The following is a 9,414-nucleotide window of genomic DNA, read 5'->3' as shown; positions in this document are numbered from 1 at the left end:
ACAGAGACAGAGAGAGAGAGACAGAGACAGAGAGAGATAGAGAGAGAGAGACAGAGACAGAGAGACAGAGAGAGAGAGAGACAGAGACAGAGACAGAGAAGGCAGGTAGGAAGGAAAGAGAACACTGGAGATGTTCATTTCTGGACCTTTTGGGGTATGTGTGAAGGAGATAAGATTAGAGCTTATTGACAAAGCAGTCACAGTAATGAAGGACAGTGAGTGACATTGGATCTCTCCCAGCTGAGATATGAATCAGAGATGATGGAAGTGATATATATGTGTAGTGAGATATCAGTATGGAGTCTAAGGTGCTTTTTAATCTTGAGGAGTTAATATATATTTCAAAATGCACTTAGAATTGGGTCTCCAGTTCAAGAAAACAGGGATTACTTTAACATCTTCTTCAGGAATCTTAAAGACTAGTCACCTTAAATGCTGAAGGCCATCTCAATAGCTCTGAATTGATCCTATACTTAGTATTATTTGTGAGGCTAGAGATGAATCGATAGAAAGCCCCTCAGGGCTTTTGGGTTTATAGCTTTCTATTTAAACCTGAGGGTTCTGACTACAACCCCAAAATGTGTTACTCAGAGAATAATATGCTAGCTTTTGTGAGAGAGATTATGAAGTTAGGGTTGTAGGCAGCTAGATTCTAGAATTATTTGTTTTTATCAAGTTTTCTAGGTCTTGCACTGAGTAATATCTAGATTTCATTCTCCATAAAATGGGAGCACTTGTTTATAAAGTTCTCTGGTGAAAGGGGATTCAATTCCTCTCTCTGTAGTCAATTTTCTATTATCTAGGATTATTCAGTTATACAGATTCCATTTCCTTTTTGCCATTTAGTCTTTTAACCCTACCCAAAGACACGTGAGAGGCAAGTTTTTTGTTGGACTCATCAGTGAGAAGATTTTGGATTATCTGTCAATTTTCATTATCCATGCTCTCCTTGTCTGCCATTAGCACAAGTCCCTGAGGTTTGGTTGAATGAAGGCTTAGAATGTCTGGCTATAATTCAGCCCCTAAGTGGAGAAAGTCTAGGAATTTTCCTTGGAATCAAACATTGAGAATTTTTTTTTAAACATAAACATTGTTCTGTACAAACTAATGCCCTATGGGAAAAATTTTGAAAAAAACCCCCAAAAACTCTGAAAGGTCCAAGCAGCAGGCCTTCCATTTAAGCTTAGCAAATGTCATGGGGTGCCTCTTTTACTGGTGCTTTGAAAATTTACCCTTCTCATCCTGAATGATCAAATACCATTTCTCTCTCTTTCTCTCATTTTGCAATTCTGAATAAAACAAGCATAGCTCTCCAGCTGACTACACTTTTAGAGTTTCACCTCACTTTGGCTGGGCACTGACGTAAACCAGCATTATTCTAGAAACTTCTTTTTTCCCTTCTTCATCCACCCCCAAAGGGATCATATTCAGAAACACAGCTGGATTTTTCTAGGTTAGGGCAAAATTCTGATACTTTCAAGTGGTTCTTTGTAAGTCTAGGAATTACTTTGTTCTGGTATTTGCAGAAGTGATATCTCTTGCTTTGGACAGAGACACACTGTTCACACTAATAAGGGGATGGCTTTCCAGCTATATCTTGCTACAAAGCAGTAGGAGAAAGCTCCCTCACTCCATCTTGTTTCCAAAGCCAATTTATTGAGGATTGAGCCATAAAGCCACAGATACATGTAAATTCAAAGAAAAAAATGTAAACTCTGCATCCCCAAGGATTTAACACAAAACAATCTCTAGAAACATTGTTTTTTAAAAAAATCTTCACATTAATTTTACAGACAACAGAGTCCTTTCTTAAGCTTTATTTAAGAAATCGAGTACTATATAGTTCAATATATATAAGACACATCCAGTATTGTGTTCCTGATAGCAAGTGCATAGATTTTGTTAAGATATCATTTTCACTCGATATAACGTTTCATGGTCACACGAAGATATATTCCTAGTGATTTTGCTAGCGCATGAGAGTAAGAACAGAACACAGCAAAAATAGTGAACTACAACAGAGATGAGAACAAAAACAGTTAGCGAATTAGCAGAACAGTCGATTCCTGATAAGTGAATAAGCTGATTGTTTGGTCACAATGTTTTATTCACTTATCAGGAACGATTCACAGTACATTCGTGTTGACTGTTTTCCTAGCCTGTGAGCTAACAGTCACCAGCTCCTTGGATCAAGTTTAATGGCTGGGGACTGGGCAGACATAATTTCTATCGGCAAGGTAAGTCTGGTGACAACTCTATCATTTCCCAAGATGGTCCACGCACAGCGAACAAAGAAACATTTTGTTTACACCACAAAGGTGTTTTACATAATTGAAGTTAAAAAAAAAAGAATTTAAAGCAAGGACTTTATACAACCATCAGCACTTTAGGGAACTAACTTTTCCTTCCCCTTTTGTGGAGAAGTTATTTTTAAATGAACTGGCTTTTTAAAAAAAGTCTAGCACAGAATCTTTTTCTTTGTATGTTGGCAGATAGTAGATCTTTTATTTTTAAAGCTGCATCTTGAAAGAAAATTATCTAAAAAAATAAAATAAGGTAAAAATCACATACTCAGTCATCCCTTCCTTGCTAACATAGGCAGTGGATCTTTATAGAACTTGTAAGGGCTTCTGAAAGCCATAGTAAGATTAAAAGCAGAAGCTTTGCCTAGAAATCTGAAGTCTAGTGGTTAGCTCCCAGCTGAGCTGGTTTAGAGCTGGCAGAAGGCAATGGCCCATTGGGGTGTGTTAGGCTTATAGAAAGAAGCCTCCTTTCCCCACTCCACCAGGGCCCTCAACCTTTGAACTGCTGGAGAATGTTAAAATGGTTCCCTGTCCTGGGCCCCACAGAGCAGCTGAGGTCTGAGGGCTGTGGAGGGATTCATCTCGTTGGCAGTGGGTTCTGGGCATTAGGAGTAGGCTAGCTTCCGCCAGAGATTGTGCGTCAGAGAAATTGGAAGGAGAGAGATGCGAGAGGGACTAGCATTGATGGAACCTCTTAAGAGCACTTTGAAAAAAAACGATCAGATTCCTGAGCATTAAGAGATGGAGAGAGAATGGGAGGTGGGGTTTGTGGCTTAAGTTCCAGAGAGCACTCTTGAGTGAGTTTTGATTGGGTTTTGGGAGAGGCAAGGGGTGGAAAGGAAGCTGTTTAAAGCTTTAGATCTCTGTTAGTCAGGGTGTGACACTGTAAACAACTATATCTGACACCAGTTATAGAAATGTGTGTGTTGGGGTGGGGGGAGGGAGAAAAAAAAAGAATGTGTTTTTATTATACTTTCAAAATTTCCTTTGGACTTCATCATATTCAGTGATGAGTATGACCAACTCGATCCCTTTTAAATCAAAATAGTTTGAGTACAGAGTAAGATTGTCTTCCATTAGCCTTAGTAACTAAAGCTGTTCCCTTCTTAAAAAAAATATTTTTATATCTATCTACTGATTGATGGATTGGCAACACCTACATTTCTTATATGAATATACATACATATTTGTGTATTTATACATATATATGCATGTCTCTTGCTCACCTAGTGAGCTTCCTCCCCAACCCCCACATTCACCCTCAGGTCTCTCACTTCTATTTAAAATGTTATGAGTTCCTAAAAAAAAAAAAAAAGTTGACTCTCATATGCCAATAGACTAGTGTATAATTAGAAAAAATATCAGGGCTGCTCTTTCTCTTCTCTCAAGTTTTCTAAAGTTTTACAAAGAACTATCAGGTAGAGCAGGAGATGTAATATGGAAAAAAACCCCACTAGGCTTGAGTCAGAAGATCTGGGTTCAGATCACTCTCTGGTGTCAGGCAGGGCTCAGGCTCCTTACCTAGGCAGAGGGGAAAGGGGGCTGGACTAGATCTCTCAGGCCCTTTTTAGCTCTGATTTTCTATAAGCATATTGTTATGCCTTTTTAGCACTGATAGGTGCTGTTTCCCATTTCGCAGTTGAATTCACTTGACATCAGAGACTGACTTTCTACATGTTGTGATAGCTTGTGTTTGCACAACAGGGAAAGACCAAAGGGGGGGGGGGGAGAGGAAAGAGGGAGGAAGAAAGAAGGTAAGAGAGGGAGAAAAGGAGAGAAAGAGGAAGCAAAAGGGAGAGAAAGGAAGAAAGGAGGTAAGAGAGAGAATATATGAGAATGAGCTTCTGTAATCAAATGACTGACAATGGCCTTGGCAAATATAACTCTGTAGGTAGTTACTTAAGTGAACCCAGAGACCGACTGTTGATAAAGAAAAAAAATAACAAGTCTATGCCCAGAAGCTGAAATGGGCTGTGGCACAGAAATAAACCGAGGAAAGCTAAAGTGCACAGTTCCTCCTTTTCCCAAAATCAGATATTCACTTAGGTGGAATCGACTGTATCTTTTATACACAACAAATAGAAAAAAAACAGGGACGTGAAACAGTGAGGTGTGCAGATGTATTACCAACATATAATGACCACCAACAATACAACACGCAGAGAGAGACAAGTATTAGGAAAATGGTTTAATATTGGAGACAGAAGCAAAAAACTGCATCACACAATAACATACGTTACAAAAATAAGTTTGACTGTTTCAACTACACGGTTATGTTCACAATGAGGACAGAAGAATCAGAAAAAACTTTGATCTAAACAGCAAAAAAGCAAACCCCTAAAGTTTTAACTGATACATTTATCCACTTAAAGTGACTGAGTACTCCTAATTCTAATTACCTTATTGTGTAACTGCACAATACAGAATAAAAAGTGAAACTTACCGCTTTTTAAAAGACAAAATTCTAACGCTAGATATAAGCAAAGGGAAAAAAAGAAAGCAAGCCAAAGTTTTTAATTCTCAAAAGAAAACCAACTTTCTTCCTACCAACCAGAAATCAAACTCGAAATCAGTCATGGTCAGGGGGCCCACTAGAGTAAGCCACAAAAGTTTCCTTTTTTTTTTTTAATCTCCAGTATAAAAAGTTCCACTGGTACAAAATGCATAAGTACAATCAGTTGTAGAAATAGGAAAGCCTGCATTTTTTTTTTTGGCTCAAATTCCATCAAACAACAAAATCCAAATGCATCAATAAAACAGAAACAATACTCAAATGTTCTTACAGTTTCCACTAGGTTGCATTAACTTTGGCTTTTCTCAGACAATACTTAAAAAACTATTTTTGTAATTCTAAACAAAATGATCATATTATTAATCTACAAACAACAATTTTTCACAGCACAAAAAAAACACAAATACAATTTTTTTTGTATGACATTATCCAAAAAGGTAATGAAACTACAGGTTTTTTTTTCTTCTTCTTGTTAATTAGCACTTAAGATAATAAAAACAGAAACAGTAAAATGGTTCCAGAGTAGCACAAGCCAAAGAACTATAACCCCTATGGTGAAAGAAAGATGAACTTATTTATGCCTTTGAGGATTGCCATTTCATTGCAAGTCTCGGATTTAATTTAAAAAGTACTATTCTCTACATTTAATTTTTTATTAAAAAAAAAGCAATTTCCCTGTTTTGTTTTGTTTTGTTTTCCTTCTGGCATAGGCCCTTTGCACCCTTGCAGCTTTTCCTTTTGATATTCTGAGTCAAAGTAAACCGGAGGACGATTTCTCACTTAGGAGGGATAACTTGCTTAACAAAGACAACACATACAAATAAAAGGGGGAGGGGGACAGACATTTCCACCAAACCTACCATATCTTGGTTGCCTGCAAAATAATAAATGCTCAACTAAAAGTGCTCACCCTCAACTTTCTCCTGAATAGTGCTCAGTCCACTCTGGGCGAGAGGAAGGTTGGGAGAGGGGCTAAAAGGGGACAGGGAAGGTAGTTTTTGCTGAAGGAATTGGAAAAAAAAAAAACCTTTGGAAATTTATGTGGTTGACATATGAGAAGATTCTGAGTGAAACAGTCTAAGATTCAAATGAATTTCTCTTGTGTTTATATATATGTATATACACACACCCCGTATATAGATATATATGAGAGACATATGTGCGATCTGTTTTGTTATTAAGCAGATTGCTGCAGGAAGTACAAATAGCCCTCAAAGGATGAAGGAAGGCCCCAGCAGTAGTAAACACGTGTGAGGATAATAAAAATCATTTCATCATAAGTGCATGTGCTATAAGAAGGAAACTTTTTTCTTTTTTTTCTGTTGTTTTTTTCTGTTTTTTTTCTTTTTTTTTCTTTTTTGCATCATGAGAGGCTAGTCCTTTCCACCTCAGGGCTATCACAATCCATACACATTAAACTGAAAAGGGTGAGTGAGTCAGAGAGGGGAGAGAGGAAGGTCACCAGCAATTGTACCCAGCCACAGAGAAGATGCCAATGACCTGTTTTATGTTTGTTCAGAAAGGGCTTTGCATTTGGTGGTTGTTACGGCCTTCAGTCTGTCAAGACCTTATGATGTCTGTGTTTGATTTTATAAAAAGAAATATGGCACTTTAGAAAAACGGCAGCAGGTAATTAATGCTGATGGGTATTTGGTTGGCAATTTTTTTCTTTTTCTGTGTGTGTCAGTAATGAGAAGTGAGTTCTGCTTGTACAGTCTCCTCAGATGCACTTAGTCCAACAAACTAACATCAGAAAGGCAGTGAAAGGGCTACCAGTTTCAAATTCTGGGTACTCTGAACGTAGAGGCCAGACCCAGAGGGCTCAGACAATCCCCAGCACAATGGCCGATTGTAAACGTTATCCAGGAAATGTTTGTTTAAAAAGTAGTTTACATTGCAGTGCACATTAAAAAGTTCTCGGCCAGAATGCACAACCACACTTGATTTCAAAAGCAAATTGGAAAAAAAAAATATCATTAGGTGCTAAAATTCACCATTTTCTTGAAGGAATGGGACTAGGGGAGGAGAGAATCAGTAAGAAACTGTTGTTATTTAATACTGAACAGCAAGTTACAGCAGCACATTTAGAGCTCTCTGAGAAGATTTTTTAAAAAGTCCTTAAAAGTGAAAGGAAAAAAAATGAAGGGGGTGGGGAATTTTGGAGAGTGGTTAAATACTACTATTGGTTTTACCCTTCAGATCTGCCCTGTGCATTTTTTTTCCTTCTCGTAGATTTCAACCATGTTTAAAAAACAAACAAACAAACAAAATCAAATCAAAACCCCCACAAAAAAATTAAGTATATGGGGGGAGGGGGAAATGGCAGGAGGAGGAAATGACCCAACAGAAACACCCCCAAACAAACCCAACAATAAATGGTGGATGTATCAAAGGTACCAACTTTCCAGACAGCTCTGGGTAGAAAGGGTTAAAAGTTCAAAACTTTCTCACCTTAGAGGTTTCCATAATATTATGAAGAAAATACATTGTGAGGTTTGCCTTCACAGCATTGATGTGCAGAGTGGTTAAAAAAGTGAGACATGGGCACTTATACAATGTCTTACAAAAAACATCAAAGAGAAATAACAAACAATAACAATTTCAGGCAACAAGACCACAGGATAGCAAGTTAACAAACTTTTTAACCTCTTTTTTTAATATTAGGGATTTATACAAAACACATAATAAAATACCCATGTTATCAAATTACTTCTCACAAGAAACACACTGAAGCTCTAGGAAGGAAGTACCTTTGGAATTTGGCACTATATATTTTCACTGTTTTTTTTTTCTTTAAAAGAAAAAAAACAGATCACATTTTGCTGAACACAAACACACCTAAATTGTCCACAATAAAAAAATGACATCAATGCTTCACAAGCCAACACAAAACTTATTCTGGAATAGGTTTTTTTTTTTCCTCACATGAAATTTTTTTTAAGCAAACAATTTTTTTTGAAACTCTTTTTTTTTTGTTTTGTTCAAGTAAACCAAATTTTTAAACTTGTCTTATCAACATAGAACACTTAAGACCATAAGACTCATGATGAAACCACAACTTAATTCACGGGAGCACCAACGTAACACAGTTTACAGTAACCTTTCTCCTGTACATTGGAACAGTATAAAATATAGGTAATTTCATGTGCATTAAACCATGGATTGTCTAACTGTGAGTCAGTTCAGCAAAAGGTGACACAAATAGGTAGCATTTGCCCCAAAACAGGGTAAATATTTTCTTATACTAATCTACAAAAAGTGGTTCTATATATATATATCTTAATGAGAAAGTGAGCCACCTAAAATGGCCTTATCAAAAAACTTTACACTGCCTGAAAAATGTAAAAACGATTACAGACCTCTAGAGACTTAAAATCAGACAGTTTTTTTTTTTCTCAAACTGTTTTTGGAAGTAGTCTGTTAGAAACCAACATTCTGTGTCCCTGGACACATATTGCTATTGTTACCAGTGACCGGGAAGAATGCCAATCCCTGTATAATACTTTCAAGTCTGGTTTTTTTTTTTACGAAAAGAAAAAAAAATCAAGAAAGAAAGAAACACTTTGCCACAGGTTTTTTTTTTTCTTCTAGAATTAATTTGTCTAATAATAAATTTCAGTCTTGCATGAATGCAGCAATGTTTTTCACATTGACTTCCCAGAATTCATAGCTAGATGAGGTCACATGCAAATTTCAAAGGTCAGTAGGAGAACCAAATATGATGTGAGGTCAGAAAGACATCAGAAACAATGACGGGACGATGAAACTTTTTTTTTTTGAGACGCCACAGGGACATGCTAGGCAAACGATGAACTAACGGGCATGAAGATGTCTAGGGAAAAAACAAGGAAGAGTAAAAAGTTACACAGAAATCTATGCAGCAGAAACAAAATCACTTTTATGGGTGCGGGAGAAAACTAATGCAAATCTTAACTCAGGGAGTCTAGGAGCCATTCACATAATTTGCATTTCTTACAATCTGTGTCCACAGCACAATGAAACCCCAAGAGAATCCATCCAGAGAGAGCGAGAAAGGGGATGGATTCGGTTGTTTGGGGGTGCAGGGGAAGGGGGAAGGGACCAGTTTCAACAAATGTTAACATAAGGAGAAAGTCAGACAGCTGAACTTTAAACTAGATAATGGAAACTACAAAGAAAATAACCAGACATACAAACAACAAGAGGTGAAAGCATGAACTTTTAGGTCTAGGGTTCAACGGTGAAAAAAAGCCCATTCCTGGCACGAATACTCTAGAGACTACTTCAAAAGGATCTAGCTAGCACAGAGAACTGCTCATTAGGTATCCAATAATTTAACAATAGGCAATAAATAACTTCCATTATTTCTGAGGCAGTAAAAATTTTGTAGAAAAATAGAAATGCTTTTTTTACAAATAAAATTTACAGGCCTGTGGCTTTCTTTTTTATTTATTTATGTATTTATTTATGTATTTATTATTATTAAATTTATCTGTCAAGAAACATCAAGTATTTTCACTCATTTTTATTTTATTTTTTTTAAACCCTGTAGCTTTAAGAAACAGATCCTCTAAATCTTTTTTACATTAATCCTTTCTAAAAACTAAAATAAAAAAACAA

General features: G+C 36.6%; 1 protein-coding gene across 40 annotated transcripts in view; it reads right to left on the bottom strand.

The window, feature by feature from the left end:
* Positions 1-1,636: 1,636 nt before the first annotated feature.
* LOC138175830 (CUGBP Elav-like family member 2) overlaps positions 1,637-9,414 on the bottom strand; it is a 696,702-nt gene continuing 688,924 nt past the window's right edge. For all 40 annotated transcript variants that reach the window (XM_069106367.1, XM_069106368.1, XM_069106336.1 and 37 more), the window contains one exon: positions 1,637-8,647. The gene's annotated coding sequence lies outside the window, so the exon portion shown is untranslated. The remainder of the gene's footprint in view (positions 8,648-9,414) is intronic.

This window comes from Petaurus breviceps, unplaced genomic scaffold (assembly GCF_028583685.1).
Source record: "Petaurus breviceps papuanus isolate PSGF00001 unplaced genomic scaffold, PetGlider_PUasm1.0 79, whole genome shotgun sequence".
Taxonomy (NCBI): Eukaryota; Metazoa; Chordata; class Mammalia; order Diprotodontia; family Petauridae; genus Petaurus; species Petaurus breviceps.
The sequence above is the reverse complement of the archived record's forward strand: the minus strand, read 5'-3'. Positions and strand labels throughout refer to the sequence as shown.